The sequence below is a fragment of the Phoxinus phoxinus genome (genome assembly GCF_949152265.1).
Source record: "Phoxinus phoxinus genome assembly, chromosome: 8".
In the NCBI taxonomy this organism is placed as follows: domain Eukaryota; kingdom Metazoa; phylum Chordata; class Actinopteri; order Cypriniformes; family Leuciscidae; genus Phoxinus; species Phoxinus phoxinus.
The window spans coordinates 14,734,058-14,760,380 of record NC_136883.1 but is presented as its reverse complement, the minus strand read 5'-3'; positions in this window follow the sequence as shown (position 1 = coordinate 14,760,380).

Below are 26,323 nucleotides of genomic sequence, written 5' to 3'. Positions count from 1 at the left end.
ATGCAACAAACATATGTTATCCTTTAATGCACATGGGAATGAGTTAGTTCTGGTATGCAATGCAATGCAATGCAATGCAATGCAATGCAATGCAATGCAATGCAATGCAATGCAAGTGCATAGCTTATATTTTTCAATGCACAATTTTAGATCGTTCATTGCAATGCAAAAACACATATGTCATCTCTTTAATGCACATGGGAATGAGTTAGTTCTGGTATGCAATGCATTGCAATGCAAGTGCATAGCTTATATTTTTCAATGCACAATTTTAGATCGTTTATTGCAATGCAAAAACACATATGTCATCTCTTTAATGCACATAGGAATTAGTTAGTTCTGGTATGCAATTACAATATGTTATTTTTCAATGCACAAAGTTTGATTGTTTGTGCAATTGAAATGCAACAAACATGCAATAAAATGCAATAAAATGCAATAAAATGCAATAAAATGCAATGCAATGCAATGCAATGCAATGCAATGCAATGCAATGAAATGCAAGTGCATAACTTATATTTTTCAATTCACAATTTTAGATCGTTTATTGCAATGCAAAAACACATATGTCATCTCTTTAATGCACATGGGAATGAGTTAGTTCTGCTATGCAATGCTATGCAATGCTATGCAATGCTATGCAATGCTATGCAATGCTATGCAATGCTATGCAATGCTATGCAATGCTATGCAATGCAATGCAATGCAATGCAATGCAATGCAATGCTATGCAATAAAATGCAATGCAATGCAATGCAATAAAATGCAATGCAATGCAATGCAATGCAATGCAATGCAATGCAATGCAATGCAATGCAATAAAATGCAATGCAATGCAATGCAATGCAATAAAATGCAATGCAATGCAATGCAATGCAATGCAATGCAATAAAATGCAATGCAATGCAAGTGCATAACTTATATTTTTCAATTCACAATTTTAGATCGTTTATTGCAATGCAAAAACACATATGTCATCTCTTTAATGCACATGGGAATGAGTTAGTTCTGTATGCAATGCTATGCAATGCTATGCAATGCTATGCAATGCAATGCAATGCAATGCTATGCAATGCTATGCAATGCTATGCAATGCTATGCAATGCTATGCAATGCTATGCAATGCAATGCTATGCTATGCAATGCAATGCAATGCAATAATATGCAATGCAATGCAATGCAATGCAATGCAATGCAATGCAATGCAATAAAATGCAATGCAATGCAAGTGCATAGCTTATATTTTTCAATGCACAATTTTAGATCGTTCATTGCAATGCAAAAACACATATGTCATCTCTTTAATGCACATGGGAATGAGTTAGTTCTGGTATGCAATGCATTGCAATGCAAGTCCATAGCTTATATTTTTCAATGCACAATTTTAGATCGTTTATTGCAATGCAAAAACACATATGTCATCTATTTAATGCACATGGGAATGAGTTAGTTCTGGTATGCAATGCAATGCAATAAAATGCAATGCAATGCAATGCAATGCAATAAAATGCAATGCAATGCAAGTGCATAGCTTATATTTTTCAATGCACAATTTTAGATCGTTCATTGCAATGCAAAAACACATATGTCATCTCTTTAATGCACATGGGAATGAGTTAGTTCTGGTATGCAATGCATTGCAATGCAAGTCCATAGCTTATATTTTTCAATGCACAATTTTAGATCGTTTATTGCAATGCAAAAACACATATGTCATCTATTTAATGCACATGGGAATGAGTTAGTTCTGGTATGCAATGCAATGCAATAAAATGCAATGCAATGCAATGCAATGCAAGTGCATAGCTTATATTTTTCAATGCACAATTTTAGATCGTTTATTGCAATGCAAAAACACATATGTCATCTCTTTAATGCACATAGGAATTAGTTAGTTCTGGTATGCAATTACAATATGTTATTTTTCAATGCACAAAGTTTGATTGTTTGTGCAATTGAAATGCAACAAACATATGTCATCTCTTTAATGCACACGGGAATGAGTTAGTTCTGGTATGCAATGCAATGCAATGCAATAAAATGCAATGCAATGCAATGCAATGCAATGCAATGCAATGCAATAAAATGCAATGCAATAAAATGCAATGCAATGCAATAAAATGCAATGCAATGCAATGCAATGCAATGCAATGCAATGCAATGCAATGCAATAAAATGCAATGCAATGCAATGCAATGCAATGCAATGCAATGAAATGCAAGTGCATAACTTATATTTTTCAATTCACAATTTTAGATCGTTTATTGCAATGCAAAAACACATATGTCATCTCTTTAATGCACATGGGAATGAGTTAGTTTTGGTATGCAATGCAATAAAATGCAATGCTATGCAATGCAATGCAATGCAATGCAATAAAATGCAATGCAATGCAATGCAATGCAATAAAATGCAATGCAATGCAATGCAATAAAATGCAAGTGCATAACTTATATTTTTCAATTCACAATTTTAGATCGTTTATTGCAATGCAAAAACACATATGTCATCTCTTTAATGCACATGGGAATGAGTTAGTTCTGGTATGCAATGCTATGCAATGCTATGCAATGCTATGCAATGCTATGCAATGCTATGCAATGCTATGCAATGCAAAAAAATGCAAAAAAATGCAAAAAAATGCAAAAAAATGCAAAAAAATGCAAAAAAATGCAATGCAATGCAATGCAATGCAATAAAATGCAATGCAATGCAATGCAATGCAATAAAATGCAATGCAATGCAATGCAATGCAATGCAATACAATGCAATGCAATGCAATGCAATAAAATGCAATGCAATGCATGTGCATAACTTATATTTTTCAATTCACAATTTTAGATCGTTTATTGCAATGCAAAAACACATATGTCATCTCTTTAATGCACATGGGAATGAGTTAGTTCTGGTATGCAATGCTATGCAATGCTATGCAATGCTATGCAATGCTATGCAATGCTATGCAATGCTATGCAATGCTATGCAATGCTATGCAATGCTATGCAATGCTATGAATGCAATGCAATGCAATGCAATGCAATGCAAGTGCATAGCTTATATTTTTTCAATGCACAATTTTAGATCGTTTATTGCAATGCAAAAACACAAATGTCATCTCTTTAATTCACATGGGAATGAGTAGTTCTGATGCAATGCAATGCAATAAAATGCAATGCAAGTGCATAGCTTATATTTTTCAATGCACAATTTTAGATCGTTTATTGCAATGCAAAAACACAAATGTCATCTCTTTAATGCACATGGGAATGAGTTAGTTCTGGTATGCAATGCAATGCAATAAAATGCAATGCAATGCAATACAATGCAAGTGCATAGCATATTTTTCAATGCACAATTTTAGATCATTTATTGCAATGCAAAACCACATATGTCATCTCTTTAATGCACAGGGGAATGAGTTAGTTCTGGTATGCAATGAAACAAGTGCATAGTTAATATGATATCTTTCAATACACAAAATTAGATCGTTTGTGCAATTGCAATGCAACAAACATATGTTATCCATTAATGTACATGGGAATGAGTTAGTTCTCTTATGCAATGCAACAACATATGTTATCTCTTTAATGCACATGGGATTGAGTTAGTTCTAGTATGCAATGCAACAACATATGTTATCTCTTTAATGCACATGGGAATGAGTTAGTTCTGGTATGCAATGAAACAAGTGCATACTTAATATGATATCTTTCAATACACAAAATTAGATCGTTTGTGCAATTGCAATGCAACAAATATATGTTATCCATTAATGTACATGGGAATGAGTTAGTTCTCCTATGCAATGCAACAACATATGTTATCTCTTTAATGCACATGGGATTGAGTTAGTTCTGGTATGCAATGCAATGCAAGTGCATAGCTTATATTTTTAAATGCACAATTTTAGATCGTTTATTGCAATGCAAATGCAACAAACATGTTATCCTTTAATGCACATGGGAACGAGTTAGTTCTGGTATGCAATGCAATGCAATGCAATGCAATAAAATGCAATGCAATGCAATGCAATGCAATGCAATGCAAGTGCATAGCTTATATTTTTCAATGCACAATTTTAGATCGTTTATTGCAATGCAAAAACACATGTCATCTCTTTAATGCACATGGGAATGAGTTAGTTCTGGTATGCAATGCAATGCAATAAAATGCAATGCAATGCAAGTCCACAGCTTATATTTTTCAATGCACAATTTTAGATCGGTAATTGCAATGCAAATACACATATGTCATCTCTTGAATGCACATGGGAATGAGTTAGTTTTGGTATGCAATGAAACAAGTGCATAACATATGTTATTTTTCAATGCACAAAGTTAGATCGTTTGTGCAATTGCAATGCAACAAACATTTGTTATCCTTTAATGCACATGTGAATGAGTTAGTTCTGGTATGTAATGCAAAAAATGGATAGCTTGTATGTAATTTTTTAATGCACAAAGTTAGATCGTTTGTGCAATGCAATGCAACAACACATGTTATCTATTTAATGAACATGGGAATGAGTTAGTTCTGGTATGCAATGCAATGCAACAAGTTTATAGCGTATAAGTAATTTTTCAAGGCACAACGTTAGATCGTCTGTGAAATGCAATGCAACAGCGTACAGTTTATCTCCTCACAGCACAACGCAATGAGTATGTTATCTCTTTAATGCACATGGGAATGAGTTAGTTTGGTATGCAAGGCAATGCAACAAGTGCAAAGCTTATACGTCAGCCATACAGATGTCCATATTTGACCCAAGGAAAATCTTTCTTGCCAAAGAGTCCTCGATAGACTCCTTTTAATGTTAAATCAGCCATGCAGAAGTCCATATTTGACCTACTGGACATATTGCTGGAAAAAGCCTCCTCAATCTTGAACCTTCTCTACATACTCATAGACTACTACTACTTATTTCTGGTCAAAGTTTCTACAAAAGTTCTTAAACTAAATAAACGAATAGACTCTTTCTGATGTTAAATCAGCTTTACAGAGCTTCCTTTATGAACTGCTGAAAATTTTGTTGACCAAAGTGTCTTTGAACTTTCTCCACAATATAACTTTCTATACATGTTGACTCCTTTTGATGTTCAATCTTGAACATTAGCCATACAATAGTCCATATTTGACCTACTGAACATATTTCTGACCAGAGACCTTGAACATTAACTTACTATGAATACTTCTCGTACTATAAAGACTTCTCGTGATGTTTTACCAGCCAGACAGTAGTCCATATTTGATCAATTGAACATATGTTTGGCCAAAGACTCCTCAAAATGTTTTTTACTATTGTCCATATTTGACATTCTGAATTTTTTTCTGGCCAAAGGTACTCGATCTTGGACTAATCTATACATACTCATAGACTCCTTCTGATGCTTCATAAGCCATTTAGATGTCAATATCTGAACTATTGAACTTATTTCTGCTCAAAGGGTTCTCAAAAGTTTATAAACTATATAAAGTTATAGACTCATTCTGATGATAAATCATCAGGTCCCCTTTTTGACCTAATGAACATCTGGCCAAAGAGTTCTTGAACATTATCTTGCTATACATACAGATTGACTTCTTGTTATGTTATATTAACCAGCCAGTAGTCCATATTTGACCCAAGGAAAATATTTCTGGTAAAACAGTCCTCAATCTTGGACTTTCTATACATATTCATAGACTCCTTCTGATGCTTCATAAGCCATATAGATGTCAATATCTGACCTATCGAATTTATTTCTGGTCAAAGGGTCCTCAAGAGGTTTTAAACTAAATAAACTTATAGACTCCTTCTGATGATAAATCAGCTATACAGTGGTCCCTTTTTGACATAATGAACATATTTATGGCCAAAGAGTTCTTGAACATTATCTTACTATACATACAGATTGACTTTTTGCGATGTTATATTAACCATCCAGTAGTCCATTTTTGACCTACTCAACTTATTTCTGGCCCTAGAGTACTCAATTATTGAAATTTGTATACATTCTTGCAGACTCCTTTTGATGTTACATCCGCCATACAAAAGTAATTTTTTGACCAACTTAACATATTTCTTGCCAGAGTCCTTGAACATTATCTCACTATACATACAGACTGACTTCTCGTAATGTTATATCAGGCAGAGAGTAGTCCCAAATTTGACCGATTGAAACATTTTTAGTCCAAAGAATTTTCTTTACTATTATAAACTTATCAACTCCTTCTAATGTTACATTTTTAACATTAACTTTCTATACTTATAGACTCCTTTTGACCTGCTGAACACATTTCTGGCCAAAGATTAACTTACCATAAAATCAGATCAGCCAGACGCCAGTCAAAATTTTAACTACTAAAAATATTTCTGGCCAAGGAGTACTCGAAACTTTAACTTTCTACACATACTTGTTGACTCCTGATGTAAAGCCATACTGAAGTTCATATTTGACCCAACGAACATTTTTCTGGCCAATGAATCCTCGATCTCAAACTTTCTATACAAGACCCCTTTTGATGCTTTATAAGCCATATAGATGTTCTTATTGAAGTCCATATCTGACTGATTAAACATATTTCTGGTCAAAGGGTCCTCAAATGCTTTTAAATTATATACGCTTTGAGACTCCTTCTGATGATAAATCAGGCAGACAGAATTCCATATTTGACCTACTGCAGATTTGACCTAATTTGATATTACTGAGATTTTTATTGTGTTTACAGGGGCAATGCACATTAATAAACATAAATGTAAATGTGCCAGAATTAGCCTAAAAGGCTATTTTACATCTGTAGACCCTTGACAGAATGTTAAGAAAAAGTCACCCTAAAAACAGAGACAAAACATCACACATATACACATCATATGACCATATATACATATACACATAAATACACACATATATACGCATATACATATATCAGCCTGAAAAATTTAATATTTGGCCTACTTAACATTTTTCTGGCCAAAGATGTTAGGGAGGTGCAGAGACAACAGGGACCCAAGAGCAGATCAATTGAGAATGGAATTTATTGTCCAAAAGATTGAAACAAAACAAAACAAAATACAAAATAATTGGTAGCCGAGCCACCAAGTAAGAGGGCGAGGCAGAGTCGAAATCCAATGGACAGGCTGGGGTCAAAGACAGTAGCGAACCAAACTTTTAGGAAAATCCAAGGCAATAGTCCAGGACAGGCAGGGGGTCAAAAACCAGGAGAGCAAGCTGAGTCAAGACAGGGAACAGGAACTAGGCAAATAAACAACAAAACAGGGTTAAATAATCAGACAAGGTTTAGCAGCAACCAAAACAAGACTTTCAGGCAAGGGGACAGTGGTGAAACGGACGGAAACCAAGACACACTGACAGAGAACCAAAGAAAGAGAGAAGCATAAGTAGTGGAGAAAATCAGTGCAGAAATGGAAAACAGGTGTGTGAGTAATGAGAGTGAGAGCACTAATTAGAATGGGATTCAGCTGTAATGGTAGAGTGAGGTGAACTGACAATCAAGACACAAGACAAAACAGCAGAAAGGCTGAAGATCAAACCAGAGTCCTGACAAAAGAATACTCGAAACTTGAAATTTCTATACATACTCATTGACTTCTTCTTATGTTATATCAGCCATACAGAAGTCCACTGTTGGCCCAAAGAACATATTTCTGGCCAGAGTTCTCAATCTTGAACTTTCTCAATCTGAACTTTCATAGACTCTTTCTGATTCGTCATAAGCCATATAGGTGTCCATATCTGGCGAATTGAAAATGTTTTTGGCAAAAAGGGTCCTCACAAGTTAGCTAACTGAATACTGATAGACTTATTCTGATGATAAATCACTTAAATCACTATGTGACCCTCTGAATGTATTTTTAGCCAAAGAACCATAGAACATTAACTTCATATACATATTGATTCAAGAGTCAAAATTTGACCTCTGTATGGCTGATTTATTATCAGAAGGAGTCTATGATTTTACATAGTTTAAAAACGTTTAAGGAACCTTTGACCAGAAATAATAATAGGCCATTTATGGACATATATATGGCTTATGAAAAATCAGAAGGAGACTATGAGTATGTATAGAAAGTTCAAGATTGAGGACACTTTGGCCAGAAAAATGTTCCTTGGGTCAATTATGGACTTCTGTATAGCTGACCTAACATCAGATGGAGTCACAGAGTATGTATAAAAAAGGTCAAGTTTCGAGTACTCTTTGGCAAGAAACATTTTCAGTAGGTCAAATATGAATATGTAGTAAGTTAATGTTCAAAAAATCTTAGGCCAGAAATATGTCCAGTAGTTCAAAAAGGGGCCTCTGTCTGGCTGATTTAACATCAGAAGGAGTCTATGAGTTAAAATAGTTTAAAACCATTTGAGGACCCATTGACCAGAAATTACTCTTTGGCCAGTAATATTGTCAGTAGGTCGATTCTGGTATGGAAAGGACAAGTTCATGGACTCTTGGACCAGAAATATGTTCAATAGTGAAATATGGACAATTGTCTGGCTGATGTACTACTAACTGAAAGAGTCTATAATCATTAATAGAGAGTTCAAGATCAATCACGCTTCAGTCAGAAATATGTTCAATATGTCAAATCTGAAATACTGCATAGCAATGTCAATGAGTATGTATAGAAAGTTCAAAATCGAGGACTGTTTTACCAGAAATATTTTCATTTATGGACTCCTGTCTGGCTAATATAACATCGCAAGAAGTCAATCTGTATATATTATAGTAAGTTAAAGTTCAAGAACTCTTAGGTCTGAAATATGTTCATCAGTTCAAAAAGGCGCCTCTGTATAACCGATTTAACCTCAGAATGAGTCTATAAGTTTATCTCGCTTTGACCAGAAATAAATTCAATAGGTCAGATATGGACTTCTATATGCCTTATGGAGCATCAGGAGGAGTCTATATATAAAGTTCAAGATTGAGGACTCTTTGGCCAGAAATATATTCCTTGGGTCAAATATGGACTTCTTTATGGCTGACATAACCTTAAAAGGAGTCAACGAGTATGTATAGAAAGTTCAAGTTCAAGATCTCTTGGCCAATAATATTTTCAGTAGGTCGATTCTGGTATGGAAAGTTCAAGTTCATGGACTCTTGGACCAGAAATATATTCCTTGGGTCAAATATGGACTTCTTTATTAACCTCAAAAGGAGTCAACGAGTATGTATAGAAAGTTCAAGTTCATAGACTCTTATGCCAGAAATATGTTCAGTCGTTCAAAAAGGGGCCTCTGTATTACTGATTTAACATCAGAATAAGTCTATGAGTTTATATCGCTTAAAACCTTTTGAGGACCCATTGACCACAAATAAGTTCAATAGGTCAGATTTGGACTTTTAAAGGGCTTATGAAGCATCAGAAGGAGTCTATAAGTAAAAAGTTCAAGATCGAGGACTCTTTGGCCAGTAATATTTTCAGTAGGTCGATTCTGGTATGGAAGGTTCAAGTTCATGGACTCATGGACAAGAAATATGTTCAATAGTGAAATATGGACAATTGTCTGGCTGATGTACTACTACCTGAAATAGTCTATAATCATTAATAGAGAGTTCAAGATCAATCACGCTTCAGTCAGAAATATGTTCAATAAGTCAAATCTGAAATACTGCATGGCTGAAGAAACATCAGATTCTGGAGTCTATGAGTGTGTTTTGATTGTTCAAGATCGAGGACTCTTTTGCTAGAAAAATGTTCAGTAGATAATTTATGGGCTGCTGTGTGGCTGATGAATCATCATAAGGAGTCTATGAGCATGTATAAAAAGTTCAAAATCGAGGACTGTTTTACCAGAAATTTTTTCAGCGGGTAAATTATAGCCTGCCTGGCTACTATAACATCGCAAGAAGTCAATCTGTATATATGGAAGTTAAAGTTCAAGAACTCTTAAGTCAGAAATATGTTCATCTGTTCAAAAAGGGACCTCTGTATTACCGATTTAACATCAGAATGATCGCAAGCTTATATCGCTTAAAACCTTTTGAGGACCCTTTGATCAGAAATAAGTTCAATATGGACTTCTATACGGCTTATGGAGCATCAGGAGGAGTCTATATAGAAAAATCAAGATTGAGGACTCTTTGGCCAGAAATATATTCCTTGGGTCAATTATGGACTTCTTTATGGCTAACATAACCTCAAAAGGAGTCAACAAGTATGTATAGAAAGTTCAAGAACTCTTAGGCCAGAAATATGTTCAGTAGTTAGAAAAGGGGCCTCTTTATTACTGATTTCACATCAGAATAAGTCTATGAGTTTATATCGCTTAAAACCTTTTGAGGACCCATTGACCAGAAATAAGTTCAATAGGTCAGATTTGGAATTTTAAAGGGCTTATGAAGCATCAGAAGGAGTCTATAAGTAGAAAGTTCAAGATCGAGGACTCTTTGGCCAGTAATATTTTCAGTAGGTCGATTCTGGTATGGAAAGGTCAAGTTCATGGACTCTTGGACCAGAAATATGTTCAATAATGAAATATGGACAATTGTCTGGCTGATGTACTACTACCTGAAAGAGTCTATAATCATTAATAGAGAGTTCAAGATCAATCACGCTTCAGTCAGAAATATGTTCAATATGTCAAATCTGAAATATTGCATGGCAATGTCAATGAGTATGTATAGAAAGTTCAAAATCGAGGACTGTTTTACCAGAAATATTTTCAGTTATGGACTCCTCTCTGGCTAATATAACATCGCAAGAAGTCAATCAGTATATATTATAGTAAGTTAAAGTTCAAGAACTCTTAGGTCAGAAATATGTTCATCAGTTCAAAAAGGGGCCTCTGTATAACCGATTTAACATCAGAATTAGTCTATAAGTTTATTTCGCTTCAAACCTTTAGAGGACCCTTTGACCAGAAATATGTTCAATAGGTCAGATATGGACTTCTATATGGCTTATGGAACATCAGGAGGAGTCTATATATAAAGTTCAAGATTGAGGACTCTTTGGCCAGAAATATATCCCTTGGGTCAAATATGGACTTCTTTATGGCTGACATTACCTCAAAAGGAGTCAACGAGAATGTATAGAAAGTTCAAGTTCAAGAACTATTAGGCCAGAAATATGTTCATCAGTTCAAAAAGGGGCCTCTGTATAACCGATTTAACATCAGAATGAGTCTATAAGTTTATCTCGCTTAAAACCTTTTGAGGACCCTTTGACCAGAAATAAGTTCAATAGGTCAGATATGAACTTCTATACGGCTTATGGAACATCAGGAGGAGTCTATATATAAAGTTCAAGATTGAGGACTCTTTGGCCAGAAATATATTCCTTGGGTCAAATATGGACTTCTTTATCTGACATAACCTCAAAAGGATTCAACGAGTATGTATAGAAAGTTCAAGTTCATTAACTCTTAGGCCAGAAATATGTTCAGTAGTTCAAAAAGGGGCCTCTGTATTACTGATTTAACATCAGAATAAGTCTATGAGTTTATATCGCTTAAAACCTTTTGAGGACACATTGACCAGAATTAAGTTCAATAGGTCAGATTTGGACTTTTAAAGGGATTATGAAGCATCAGAAGGAGACTATAAGTAGAAAGTTTAAGATCAAGGACTCTTTGGCCAGTAATATTTTCAGTAGGTCGATTCTGGTATGGAAAGTTAAAGTTCATGGACTCTTGGACCAGAAATATGTTCAATAGTGAAATATGGACAATTGTCTGGCTGATGTACTACTACCTGAAAGAGTCTATAATCATTAATAGAGAGTTCAAGATCAATCTTGTCTTTATTTCTTCTTTATTCTTTATTCTTATTTCTTCTTATTTCAGTCAGAAATATGTTCAGTATGTCAAATCTGAAATACTGCATGGCAATGTCAATGAGTATGTATAGAAAGTTTAAAATCGAGGACTGTTTTACCAGAAATATTTTCAGTTATGGACTCCTGTCTGGCTAATATAACATCGCAAGAAGTCAATCTGTATATATTATAGTAAGTTAAAGTTCAAGAACTCTTAGGTCAGAAATATGTTCATCAGTTCAAAAAGGGGCCTCTGTATAACCGATTTAACATCAGAATGAGTCTATAAGTTTATCTCGCTTAAAACCTTTTGAGGACCCTTTGACCAGAAATAAGTTCAATAGGTCAGATATGAACTTCTATACGGCTTATGGAGCATCAGGAGGAGTCTATATAGAAAGTTCAAGATTGAGGACTCTTTGGCCAGAAATATATTCCTTGGGTCAATTTTGGACTTCTTTATTGCTGACATAACCTTAAAAGGAGTCAACGAGTATGTATAGAAAGTTCAAGTTCAAGATCTCTTTGGCCAGTAATATTTTCAGTAGGTCGATTCTGGTATGGAAAGTTAAAGTTCATGGACTCTTGGACCAGAAATATGTTCAATAGTGAAATGTGGACAATTGTCTGGCTGATGTACTACTAGCTGAAAGAGTCTATAATCATTAATAGAGAGTTCAAGATCAATCACGCTTCAGTCAGAAATATATTCAGTATGTCAAATCTGAAATACTGCATGGCAATGTCAATGAGGATGTATAGAAAGTTCAAAATCAAGGACTGTTTTACCAGAAATATTTTCAGTTATGGACTCCTGTCTGGCTAATATAACATCGCAAGAAGTCAATCTGTATATATTATAGTAAGTTAAAGTTCATAAACTCTTAGGCCAGAAATATGTTCAGTAGTTCAAAAAGGGGCCTCTGTATTACTGATTTAACATCAGAATAAGTCTATGAGTTTATATCGCTTAAAACCTTTTGAGGACCCATTGACCAGAAATAAGTTCAATAGGTCAGATTTGGACTTTTATAGGGCTTATGAAGCATCAGAAGGAGTCTATAAGTAGAAAGTTCAAGATCAAGGACTCCTTTGGCCAGTAATATTTTCAGAAGGTCGATTCTGGTATGGAAAGTACAAGTTCATGGACTCTTGGACCAGAAATATGTTCAATAGTGAAATATGGACAATTGTCTGGCTAATGTACTACTACCTGAAAAAGTCTATAATCATTAATAGAGAGTTCAAGATCAATCACGCTTCAGTCAGAAATATGTTCAATAAGTCAAATCTGAAATACTGCATGGCTGAAGAAACATCAGATTCTAGATTCTATGAGTGTGTTTTGATTGTTCAAGATCGAGGACTCTTTTGCCAGAAAAATGTTCAGTAGGTAATTTATGGGCTGCTGTGTGGCTGATGAATCATCATAAGGAGTCTATGAGCATGTATAAAAAGTTCAAAATCGAGGACTGTTTTACCAGAAATATTTTCAGCGGGTCAATTATCGCCTGTCTGGCTACTATAACATCGCAAGAAGTCAATCTGTATATACAGAAGTTAAAGTTCAAGAACTCTTAAGTCAGAAATATGTTCATCTGTTCAAAAAGGGACCTCTGTAGTACCAATTTAACATCAGAATGATCGCAAGTTTATATCGCTTAAAACCTTTTGAGGACCCTTTGACCAGAAATAAGTTCAATATGGACTTCTATACGGCTTATGGAGCATCAGGAGGAGTCTATATAGAAAGTTCAAGATTGAGGACTCTTTGGCCAGAAATATATTCCTTGGGTCAATTATGGACTTCTTTATGGCTGACATAACCTTAAAAGGAGTCAACGAGTATGTATAGAAAGTTCAAGTTCAAGATCTCTTTGGCCAGTAATATTTTCAGTAGGTCGATTCTGGTATGGAAAGTTAAAGTTCATGGACTCTTGGACCAGAAATATGTTCAATAGTGAAATATTGACAATTGGCTGGCTGATGTACCACTACCTGAAAGAGTCTATAATCATTAATAGAGAGTTCAAGATCAATCACGCTTCAGTCAGAAATATGTTCAGTATGTCAAATCTGAAATACTGCATGGCAATGTCAATGAGTATGTATAGAAAGTTCAAAATCGACGACTGTTTTACCAGAAATATTTTCAGTTATGGACTCCTGTCTGGCTAATATAACATCGCAAGAAGTCAATCTGTATATATTATAGTAAGTTAAAGTTCAAGAACTCTTAGGTCAGAAATATGTTCATCAGTCCAAAAAGGGGCCTCTGTATAACCGATTTAACATCAGAATGAGTCTATAAGTTTATCTCGCTTAAAACCTTTTGAGGACCCTTTGACCAGAAATAAGTTCAATAGGTCAGATATGAACTTCTATACGGCTTATGGAACATCAGGAGTCTATATATAAAGTTCAAGATTGAGGAATCTTTGGCCAGAAATATATTCCTTGGGTCAAATATGGACTTCTTTATGGCTGACATAACCTCAAAAGGAGTCAACGAGTATGTATAGAAAGTTCAAGTTAATAAACTCTTAGGCCAGAAATATGTTCAGTAGTTCAAAAAGGGGCCTCTGTATTACTGATTTAACATCAGAATAAGTCTATGAGTTTATATCGCTTAAAACCTTTTGAGGACCCATTGACCAGAAATAAGTTCAATAGGTCAGATTTGGACTTTTAAAGGGCTTATGAAGCATCAGAAGGAGTCTATAAGTAGAAAGTTCAAGATCAAGGACTCTTTGGCCAGTAATATTTTCAGAAGGTCGATTCTGGTATGGAAAGTACAAGTTCATGGACTCTTGGACCAGAAATATGTTCAATAGTGAAATATGGACAATTGTCTGGCTGATGTACTACTACCTGAAAAAGTCTATAATCATTAATAGAGAGTTCAAGATCAATGACGCTTCAGTCAGAAATATGTTCAATAAGTCAAATCTGAAATACTGCATGGCTGAAGAAACATCAGATTCTAGAGTCTATGAGTGTGTTTTGATTGTTCAAGATCGAGGACTCTTTTGCCAGAAAAATTTTCAGTAGGTAATTTATGGGCTGCTGTGTGGCTGATGAATCATCATAAGGAGTCTATGAGGATGTATAAAAAGTTCAAAATCGAGGACTGTTTTACCAGAAATTTTTTCAGCGGGTAAATTATAGCCTGTCTGGCTACTATAACATCGCAAGAAGTCAATCTGTATATATGGAAGTTAAAGTTCAAGAACTCTTAAGTCAGAAATATGTTCATCTGTTCAAAAAGGGACCTCTGTAGTACCAATTTAACATAAGAATGATCGCAAGTTTATATCGCTTAAAACCTTTTGAGGACCCTTTGACCAGAAATAAGTTCAATATGGACTTCTATACGGCTTATGGAGCATCAGGAGGAGTCTATATAGAAAGTTCAATATTGAGGACTCTTTGGCCAGAAATATATTCCTAGGGTCAAATATGGACGTCTTTATGGCTGACGTAACCTCAAAAGGAGTCAACGAGTATGTATAGAAAGTTCAAGTTCAAGAACTCTTAGGCCAGAAATATGTTCAGTAGTTTAAAAAGGGGCCTCTGTATTACTGATTAAACATCAGAATAAGTCTATGAGTTTATATCGCTTAAAACCTTTTGAGGACCCATTGACCAGATGTACTACTACCTGAAAAAGTCTATAATCATTAATAGAGAGTTCAAGATCAATCACGATTCTATAAGTTCAATAGGTCAGATTTGGACTTTTAAAGTGCTTATGAAGCATCAGAAGGAGTCTATAAGTAGAAAGTTCAAGATCGAGGACTCTTTGGCCAGTAATATTTTCAGTAGGTCGATTCTGATATGGAAAGTTCAAGTTCATGGACTCTTGGACCAGAAATATGTTCAATAGTTAAATATGGACAATTGTCTGGCTGATGTACTACTACCTGAAAGAGTCGATAATCATTAATAGAGAGTTTAAGATCAATCACGATTCAGTCAGAAATATGTTCAATAAGTCAAATCTGAAATACTGCATGGCTGAAGAAACATCAGAATCTAGAGTCTATGAGTGTGTTTTGATTGTTCAAGATCAAGGACTCTTTTGCCAGAAAAATGTTCAGTAGGTAATTTATGGGCTGCTGTGTGGCTGATGAATCATCATAAGGAGTCTATGAGCATGTATAAAAAGTTCAAAATCGAGAACTGTTTTACCAGAAATATTTTCAGCAGGTCAATTATAGCCTGTCTTGCTACTATAACATCGCAAGAAGTCAATCTGGATATATGGAAGTTAAAGTTCAAGAACTCTTAAGTCAGAAATATGTTCATCTGTTCAAAAAGGGACCTCTGTAGTACCGATTTAACATCAAATTGATCGCAAGTTTATATCGCTTAAAACCTTTTGAGGACCCTTTGACCAGAAATAAGTTCAATAGGTCAGATATGAACTTCTATACGGCTTATGGAGCATCAGGAGGAGTCTATATAGAAAGTTCAAGATTGAGGACTCTTTGGCCAGAAATATATTCCTTGGGTCAATTATGGACTTCTTTATGGGTGACATAACCTTAAAAGGAGTCAACGAGTATGTATAGAAAGTTCAAGTTCAAGATCTCTTTGGCCAATAATATTTTCAGTAGGTCGATTCTGGTATGGAAAGTTCAAGTTCATGGACTCTTGGACCAGAAATATATTCCTTGGGTCAAATGGACTTCTTTATGGCTGACATAACCTCAAAAGGAGTCAACGAGTATGTATAGAAAGTTCAAGTTCATTGACTCTTATGCCAGAAATATGTTCAGTAGTTCAAAAAGGGGCCTCTGTATTACTGATTTAACATCAGAATAAGTCTATGAGTTTATATCGCTTAAAACCTTTTGAGGACCCATTGACCACAAATAAGTTCAATAGGTCAGATTTGGACTTTTAAAGGGCTTATGAAGCATCAGAAGGAGTCTATAAGTAGAAAGTTCAAGATCGAGGACTCTTTGGCCTAAATATTTTCAGTAGGTCGATTCTGGTATGGAAAGTTCAAGTTCATGGACTCTTGGACCAGAAATATGTTCAATAGTGAAATATGGACAATTGTCTGGCTGATGTACTACTACCTGAAAGAGTCTATAATCATTAATAGAGAGTTCAAGATCAATCACGCTTCAGTCAGAAATATGTTCAATAAGTCAAATCTGAAATACTGCATGGCTGAAGAAACATCAGATTCTAGAGTCTATGAGTGTGTTTTGATTGTTCAAGATCGAGGACTCTTTTGCTAGAAAAATGTTCAGTAGATAATTTATGGGCTGCTGTGTGGCTGATGAATCATCATAAGGAGTCTATGAGCATGTATAAAAAGTTCAAAATCGAGGACTGTTTTACCAGAAATTTTTTCAGCGGGTAAATTATAGCTTGTCTGGCTACTATAACATCGCAAGAAGTCAATCTGTATATATGGAAGTTAAAGTTCAAGAACTCTTAAGTCAGAAATATGTTCATCTGTTCAAAAAGGGACCTCTGTATTACCGATTTAACATCAGAATGATCGCAAGCTTATATCAGTTAAAACCTTTTGAGGACCCTTTGATCAGAAATAAGTTCAATATGGACTTCTATACGGCTTATGGAGCATCAGGAGGAGTCTATATAGAAAAATCAAGATTGAGGACTCTTTGGCCAGAAATATATTCCTTGGGTCAATTATGGACTTCTTTATGGCTAACAAAACCTCAAAAGGAGTCAACGAGTATGTATAGAAAGTTCAAGAACTCTTAGGCCAGAAATATGTTCAGTAGTTAGAAAAGGGGCCTCTGTATTACTGATTTAACATCAGAATAAGTCTATGAGTTTATATCGCTTAAAACCTTTTGAGGACCCATTGACCAGAAATAAGTTCAATGGGTCAGATTTGGAATTTTAAAGAGCTTATGAAGCATCAGAAGGAGTCTATAAGTAGAAAGTTCAAGATCAAGGACTCTTTGGCCAGTAATATTTTCATAAGGTCGATTCTGGTATGGAAAGTTCAAGTTCATGGACTCTTGGACCAGAAATATGTTCAATAGTGAAATATGGACAATTGTCTGGCTAATGTACTACTACCTGAAAAAGTCTATAATCATTAATAGAGAGTTCAAGATCAATCACACTTCAGTCAGAAATATGTTCAATAAGTCAAATCTGAAATACTGCATGGCTGAAGAAACATCAGATTCTAGAGTCTATGAGTGTGTTTTGATTGTTCAAGATCGAGGACTCTTTTTTCAGAAAAATGTTCAGTAGGTAGTTTATGGGCTGCTGTGTGGCTGATGAATCATCATAGGAGTCTATGAGCATGTATAAAAAGTTCAAAATCGAGAACTGTTTTACCAGAAATATTTTCAGCGGGTCAATTATAGCCTGTCTGGCTACTATAACATCGCAAGAAGTCAATCTGTATATATGGAAGTTAAAGTTCAAGAATTCTTAAGTCAGAAATATGTTCATCTGTTCAAAAAGGGACCTCTGTAGTACCAATTTAACATCAGAATGATCGCAAGTTTATATCGCTTAAAACCTTTTGAGGACCCTTTGACCAGAAATAAGTTCAATATGGACTTCTATACAGCTTATGGAGCATCAGGAGGAGTCTATATAGAAAGTTCAATATTGAGGACTCTTTGGCCAGAAATATATTCCTTGGGTCAAATATGGACTTCTTTATGGCTGACGTAACCTCAAAAGGAGTCAACGAGTATGTATAGAAAGTTCAAGTTCAAGAACTCTTAGGCCAGAAATATGTTCAGTAGTTTAAAAAGGGGCCTCTGTATTACTGATTTAACATCAGAATAAGTCTATGGGCCCTATTTTGACGATCTGAAACGCAAGTGTCAAAGTGCAAAGCGCAAGTAACTTTGTGGGCGGATCCCGGCGCTGTTGCTATTTTCCCAGCGCGATAAACGACTCTTGCGCCCGACGCAAATCTAAAAGGGGTTGGTCTGAAGTAGCTTCATTATTCAAAGGTGTGGTTTGGGCGTAACGTGAAATAAACCAATCAGAGCGTCCTCTCACATTCCCTTTAAGAGCAGGCGCGCTTGTTCCGTGGCGGATTGCTATTAACGGCGGATTTGCCGGCGCACGCCAGGAGCGGTTCACAGCCGAGGAAACCGACGTTCTCGTCAGGGCCGTAAAACACAGAGAAGTGACATTGGGGATGATGGGAGAAACCCACCCAAATTAGCTTCGGTTAAACAGGCGTATAATTTGGGTAAATGTGTAGCCTAATCTAGATTTTTTTTTTTTTTTTTTATCTAGATAGATCTTTTTCACATCTTCACGGACACAACAATGATTTCCCTCGTGTTTTAATATTTTTCCTTGTAATAATGTATGATTTGCAAAAATGAAAACTGCTGCATCTTTTTATATTAGAGAATCAAAGTGGATGCGCGTTAACATTATGGCCAAGCACGCGCCCTTAAAATACCATATCACTAACGCGCAACGCGCCACTGTCTTTAGACTGTTTTTTTCCTGGTTAGTGGCGCAATTGCTTTCTAAAACTGGAAAATAGCACCATGGAAGTTTTGCGCCGGAACACGCCTCCTCTTTGCGCTGAACCGCCCCCGCGAGCGCAAGTTCATTTCCTAATTTACCGACGTGCGTCTGTGGAGGGAAAAGTCCGCTGTGCGCGGGTGCAAAATAGGAATGATACATGCGTCGGTGTACAAAGTCAATTGCGCTGGGTGCAAGATAGGGCCCTATGAGTTTATATCGCTTAAAACCTTTTGAGGACCCATTGACCAGATGTACTACTTCCTGAAAAAGTCTATAATCAATAATAGAGAGTTCAAGATCAATCACGCTTCTATAAGTTCAATAGGTCAGATTTGGACTTTTAAAGTGCTTTTGAAGCATCAGAAGGAGTCTATAAGTAGAAAGTTCAAGATCGAGGACTCTTTGGCCAGTAATATTTTCAGTAGGTCGATTCTGGTATGGAAAGTTCAAGTTCATGGACTCTTGGACCTGTCTTGCTACTATAACATCGCAAGAAGTCAATCTGGATATATGGAAGTTAAAGTTCAAGAACTCTTAAGTCAGAAATATGTTCATCTGTTCAAAAAGGGACCTCTGTAGTACCGATTTAACATCAAATTGATCAAGTTTATATCGCTTAAAACCTTTTGAGGACCCTTTGACCAGAAATAAGTTCAATAGGTCAGATATGAACTTCTATACGGCTTATGGAGCATCAGGAGGAGTCTATATAGAAAGTTCAAGATTGAGGACTCTTTGGCCAGAAATATATTCCTTGGGTCAATTATGGACTTCTTTATGGGTGACATAACCTTAAAAGGAGTCAACGAGTATGTATAGAAAGTTCAAGTTCAAGATCTCTTTGGCCAATAATATTTTCAGTAGGTCGATTCTGGTGTGGAAAGTTCAAGTTCATGGACTCTTGGACCAGAAATATATTCCTTGGGTCAAATATGGACTTCTTTATGGCTGACATAACCTCAAAAGGAGTCAACGAGTATGTATAGAAAGTTCAAGTTCATAGACTCTAATGCCAGAAATATGTTCAGTAGTTCAAAAAGGGGCCTCTGTATTACTGATTTAACATCAGAATAAGTCTATGAGTTTATATCGCTTAAAACCTTTTGAGGACCCATTGACCACAAATAAGTTCAATAGGTCAGATTTGGACTTTTAAAGGGCTTATGAAGCATCAGAAGGAGTCTATTAGTAGAAAGTTCAAGATCGAGGACTCTTTGGCCAGTAATATTTTCAGTAGGATGATTCTGGTATGGAAAGTTCAAGTTCATGGACTCTTGGACCAGAAATATGTTCAACAGTGAAATATGGACAATTGTCTGGCTGATGTACTACTACCTGAAAGAGTCGATAATCATTAATAGAGAGTTCAAGATCAATCACGCTTCAGTCAGAAATATGTTCAATAAGTCAAATCTGAAATACTGCATGGCTGAAGAAACATCAGAATCTAGAGTCTATGAGTGTGTTTTGATTGTTCAAGATCGAGGACTCTTTTGCCAGAAAAATGTTCAGTAGGTAATTTATGGGCTGCTGTGTGGCTGATGAATCATCATAAGGAGTCTATGAGCATGTATAAAAAGTTCAAAATCGAGAACTGTTTTACCAGAAATATTTTCAGCGGGTCAATTATAGCCTGTCTTGCTACTATAACATCGCAAGAAGTCAATCTGGATATATGGAAGTTAAAGTTCAAGAACTCTTAAGTCAGAAATATGTTCATCTGTTCAAAAAGGGACCTCTGTAGTACCGATTTAACATCAAATTGATCGCAAGTTTATATCGCTTAAAACCTTTTGAGGACCCTTTGACCAGAAATAAGTTCAATAGGTCAGATATGAACTTCTATACGGCTTATGGAGCATCAGGAGGAGTCTATATAGAAAGTTCAAGATTGAGGACTCTTTGGCCAGAAATATATTCCTTGGGTCAATTATGGACTTCTTTATGGGTGACATAACCTTAAAAGGAGTCAACGAGTATGTATAGAAAGTTCAAGTTCAAGATCTCTTTGGCCAATAATATTTTCAGTAGGTCGATTCTGGTATGGAAAGTTCAAGTTCATGGACTCTTGGACCAGAAATATATTCCTTGGGTCAAATATGAAGAGTTTCGTTGCAAAATGAGATATATCCATTTTGAGAAATGTTGGTTATTTGACATTATTATTTAAGACATCAACAGTCAAGTTCATTCACAATTTTTTGTACATTAAACTATTACTTGAGCTCAGTGAAGGCCAGGGACACAATATTCTTCAAATCCAGGATATTTTTTATTTAATTTTATGTCCATAAATAAGTCAAAAACCATGCCAAAATGCAACCTATTTATCTTAACATTGTCAAACATCTTAAATTGGTTAAAAAAACAATACATCATAAATATATGGAATAGTATATACAAAGATTGATTAATAATAATAAGATTCTGAGTTAGTTTTGGCCAGAACATAGGCTACACAACATAATTTTTTTTTTTTTTTTTTTTTTTTTTTGCAAAACACTATATATCCACCTTAGGCTATATTCTACTACTGTAATGCCATTAAGAAAAGCTAGTGAATCAATGTTTTGTGTGTGCGTGCGCGCGTGCGTGCGTGTGTGTGTCGCACGATGACCACAATTAATCTTTGGATGTTTTCCCTCCCCTGAATGCCTTGCCCGTTTGGTCTTCTCCCTTTGATGATTTTCTTTAAATTATGCCTTCCTCTTTCTCCCAACAGCAGCTGGAATGACCGGCTCCAATCGAAATCCATAACGTTAGCTTGACTCTGAAGCTTTGATTCTCTGACTGACAGGCAGCTGTTGATCAGTGACGTAGCCTACGTGACTGACAGCTCGCCTACAGTATAAACAATTAAATGGTAAACGTTTCTTAGTTAGCCTATTAAATCCTCTTTTTAAAAATATGTTTTTGTTTAGATATTATCGTTAAATCACTGAGCAAACTCGGAGCACTTCACCGGCGGTGACTCTCTCCTCGCGTGACAGCCTGAGGTCGCGCAGCAGCCTAACTGCCTATATCGCACTTTGTAAAGAAACTGGGCTGGCGGATATCGCGTTTTGTGAAAAAATAAATTTTGTAGTAGCCTTAAAATGTACATTTTTAAATCGTATTAATGGCAGCAATTCACACATAGGTTAAGGTACATCTGAACAGTGATTTCCAATAATAAAATCCAAATGTCAAAAAATGGCGTTTATCGCGTTTTGCAACCAAACTCTTCATATGGACTTCTTTATGGCTGACATAACCTCAAAAGGAGTCAACGAGTATGTATAGAAAGTTCAAGTTCATTGACTCTTATGCCAGAAATATGTTCAGTAGTTCAAAAAGGGGCCTCTGTATTACTGATTTAACATCAGAATAAGTCTATGAGTTTATATCGCTTAAAACATTTTGAGGACCCATTGACCACAAATAAGTTCAATAGGTCAGATTTGGACTTTTAAAGGGCTTATGAAGCATCAGAAGGAGTCTATAAGTAGAAAGTTCAAGATCGAGGACTCTTTGGCCTAAATATTTTCAGTAGGTCGATTCTGGTATGGAAAGTTCAAGTTCATGGACTCTTGGACCAGAAATATGTTCAATAGTGAAATATGGACAATTGTCTGGCTGATGTACTACTACCTGAAAGAGTCTATAATCATTAATAGAGAGTTCAAGATCAATCACGCTTCAGTCAGAAATATGTTCAATAAGTCAAATCTGAAATACTGCATGGCTGAAGAAACATCAGATTCTAGAGTCTATGAGTGTGTTTTGATTGTTCAAGATCGAGGACTCTTTTGCTAGAAAAATGTTCAGTAGATAATTTATGGGCTGCTGTGTGGCTGATGAATCATCATAAGGAGTCTATGAGCATGTATAAAAAGTTCAAAATCGAGGACTGTTTTACCAGAAATTTTTTCAGCGGGTAAATTATAGCTTGTCTGGCTACTATAACATCGCAAGAAGTCAATCTGTATATATGGAAGTTAAAGTTCAAGAACTCTTAAGTCAGAAATATGTTCATCTGTTCAAAAAGGGACCTCTGTAGTACCAATTTAACATCAGAATGATCGCAAGTTTATATCGCTTAAAACCTTTTGAGGACCCTTTGACCAGAAATAAGTTCAATATGGACTTCTATACAGCTTATGGAGCATCAGGAGGAGTCTATATAGAAAGTTCAATATTGAGGACTCTTTGGCCAGAAATATATTCCTTGGGTCAAATATGGACTTCTTTATGGCTGACGTAACCTCAAAAGGAGTCAACAAGTATGTATAGAAAGTTCAAGTTCAAGAACTCTTAGGCCAGAAATATGTTCAGTAGTTTAAAAAGGGGCCTCTGTATTACTGATTTAACATCAGAATAAGTCTATGAGTTTATATCGCTTAAAACCTTTTGAGGACCCATTGACCAGATGTACTACTTCCTGAAAAAGTCTATAATCAATAATAGAGAGTTCAAGATCAATCACGCTTCTATAAGTTCAATAGGTCAGATTTGGACTTTTAAAGTGCTTTTGAAGCATCAGAAGGAGTCTATAAGTAGAAAGTTCAAGATCGAGGACTCTTTGGCCAGTAATATTTTCAGTAGGTCGATTCTGGTATGGAAAGTTCAAGTTCATGGACTCTTGGACCTGTCTTGCTACTATAACATCGCAAGAAGTCAATCTGGATATATGGAAGTTAAAGTTCAAGAACTCTTAAGTCAGAAATATGTTCATCTGTTTAAAAAGGGACCTCTGTAGTACCGATTTAACATCAAATTGATCGCAAGTTTATATCGCTTAAAACCTTTTGAGGACCCTTTGACCAGAAATAAGTTCAATAGGTCAGATATGAACTTCTATACGGCTTATGGAGCATCAGGAGGAGTCTATATAGAAAGTTCAAGATTGAGGACTCTTTGGCCAGAAATATATTCCTTGGGTCAATTATGGACTTCTTTATGGGTGACATAACCTTAAAAGGAGTCAACGAGTATGTATAGAAAGTTCAAGTTCAAGATCTCTTTGGCCAATAATATTTTCAGTAGGTCGATTCTGGTGTGGAAAGTTCAAGTTCATGGACTCTTGGACCAGAAATATATTCCTTGGGTCAAATATGGACTTCTTTATGGCTGACATAACCTCAAAAGGAGTCAACGAGTATGTATAGAAAGTTCAAGTTCATAGACTCTAATGCCAGAAATATGTTCAGTAGTTCAAAAGGGGCCTCTGTATTACTGATTTAACATCAGAATAAGTCTATGAGTTTATATCGCTTAAAACCTTTTGAGGACCCATTGACCACAAATAAGTTCAATAGGTCAGATTTGGACTTTTAAAGGGCTTATGAAGCATCAGAAGGAGTCTATTAGTAGAAAGTTCAAGATCGAGGACTCTTTGGCCAGTAATATTTTCAGTAGGATGATTCTGGTATGGAAAGTTCAAGTTCATGGACTCTTGGACCAGAAATATGTTCAACAGTGAAATATGGACAATTGTCTGGCTGATGTACTACTACCTGAAAGAGTCGATAATCATTAATAGAGAGTTCAAGATCAATCACGCTTCAGTCAGAAATATGTTCAATAAGTCAAATCTGAAATACTGCATGGCTGAAGAAACATCAGAATCTAGAGTCTATGAGTGTGTTTTGATTGTTCAAGATCGAGGACTCTTTTGCCAGAAAAATGTTCAGTAGGTAATTTATGGGCTGCTGTGTGGCTGATGAATCATCATAAGGAGTCTATGAGCATGTATAAAAAGTTCAAAATCGAGAACTGTTTTACCAGAAATATTTTCAGCGGGTCAATTATAGCCTGTCTTGCTACTATAACATCGCAAGAAGTCAATCTGGATATATGGAAGTTAAAGTTCAAGAACTCTTAAGTCAGAAATATGTTCATCTGTTCAAAAAGGGACCTCTGTAGTACCGATTTAACATCAAATTGATCGCAAGTTTATATCGCTTAAAACCTTTTGAGGACCCTTTGACCAGAAATAAGTTCAATAGGTCAGATATGAACTTCTATACGGCTTATGGAGCATCAGGAGGAGTCTATATAGAAAGTTCAAGATTGAGGACTCTTTGGCCAGAAATATATTCCTTGGGTCAATTATGGACTTCTTTATGGGTGACATAACCTTAAAAGGAGTCAACGAGTATGTATAGAAAGTTCAAGTTCAAGATCTCTTTGGCCAATAATATTTTCAGTAGGTCGATTCTGGTATGGAAAGTTCAAGTTCATGGACTCTTGGACCAGAAATATATTCCTTGGGTCAAATATGAAGAGTTTCGTTGCAAAATGAGATATATCCATTTTGAGAAATGTTGGTTATTTGACATTATTATTTAAGACATCAACAGTCAAGTTCATTCACAATTTTTTGTACATTAAACTATTACTTGAGCTCAGTGAAGGCCAGGGACACAATATTCTTCAAATCCAGGATATTTTTTATTTAATTTTATGTCCATAAATAAGTCAAAAACCATGCCAAAATGCAACCTATTTATCTTAACATTGTCAAACATCTTAAATTGGTTAAAAAAACAATACATCATAAATATATGGAATAGTATATACAAAGATTGATTAATAATAATAAGATTCTGAGTTAGTTTTGGCCAGAACATAGGCTACACAACATAATTTTTTTTTTTTTTTTTTTTTTTTTTTGCAAAACACTATATATCCACCTTAGGCTATATTCTACTACTGTAATGCCATTAAGAAAAGCTAGTGAATCAATGTTTTGTGTGTGCGTGCGCGCGTGCGTGCGTGTGTGTGTCGCACGATGACCACAATTAATCTTTGGATGTTTTCCCTCCCCTGAATGCCTTGCCCGTTTGGTCTTCTCCCTTTGATGATTTTCTTTAAATTATGCCTTCCTCTTTCTCCCAACAGCAGCTGGAATGACCGGCTCCAATCGAAATCCATAACGTTAGCTTGACTCTGAAGCTTTGATTCTCTGACTGACAGGCAGCTGTTGATCAGTGACGTAGCCTACGTGACTGACAGCTCGCCTACAGTATAAACAATTAAATGGTAAACGTTTCTTAGTTAGCCTATTAAATCCTCTTTTTAAAA